We start from the raw sequence: 745 nt of genomic DNA, 5'->3' as shown, positions 1-745 counted from the left end.
CATGTAGAGGCTGATAGATGACATAAGAAAGGAACAAAAAAGAAAAAAACGAGGGAAAATGGAATGAAGGAAGAAGAGCACCTCCTCCTTTTTCACCTCCTCCTCCTCCCCCTCCTCCGCCTCCTCCTCCTCCTTTGCGTCCGTGGAAAGTAACACTACCGTAGCATATTCTTCTGTCCTGTGAAATATTCCCTCTCCTTTACGAGGTTGTATACAATGAGATGATTATAGTGTTCTAATTTGACGTTTCATGGTGGTAAGACGAGTCATTTGTTTCTCTCTCTCTCTCTCTCTCTCTCTCTCTCTCTCTCTCTCTCTCTCTCTCTCTCTCTCGTGGGGTCATCTTAAATGGTTGTAGTAGAATTGATGATATTAAGGCCAAGTTTGCGTGTGTGTGTGTGTGTGTGTGTGTATGTGTGTGTGTGTGTGTGTGTGTGTGTGTGTGTGTGTGTGTGTGTGTGTGTGTGTAGTCGTGTAACAGCTGATGATAATTTAGGTCAAGACGATTCGTTTTATAGCCATTTCTCTCTCTCTCTCTCTCTCTCTCTCTCTCTCTCTCTCTCTCTCTCTCTCTCTCTCTCTCTGCAAGGTTAATTCTTTTTTTTTTTCTTTCTTTCTTTACTCTCTTTGTAAATTGCATTATTCGTGTCCTGCGCGGCTCATCTGATATCCCATTAAAATGCTAAGTACCCATAACTTGTACGGTACGTTGTGTTTATAGCTTCAAAAAGGAAACTACCGTCTC

The sequence above is a fragment of the Portunus trituberculatus genome, chromosome 39 (genome assembly GCF_017591435.1).
Source record: "Portunus trituberculatus isolate SZX2019 chromosome 39, ASM1759143v1, whole genome shotgun sequence".
Taxonomy (NCBI): Eukaryota; Metazoa; Arthropoda; class Malacostraca; order Decapoda; family Portunidae; genus Portunus; species Portunus trituberculatus.
This window is presented reverse-complemented; position numbering follows the sequence as displayed.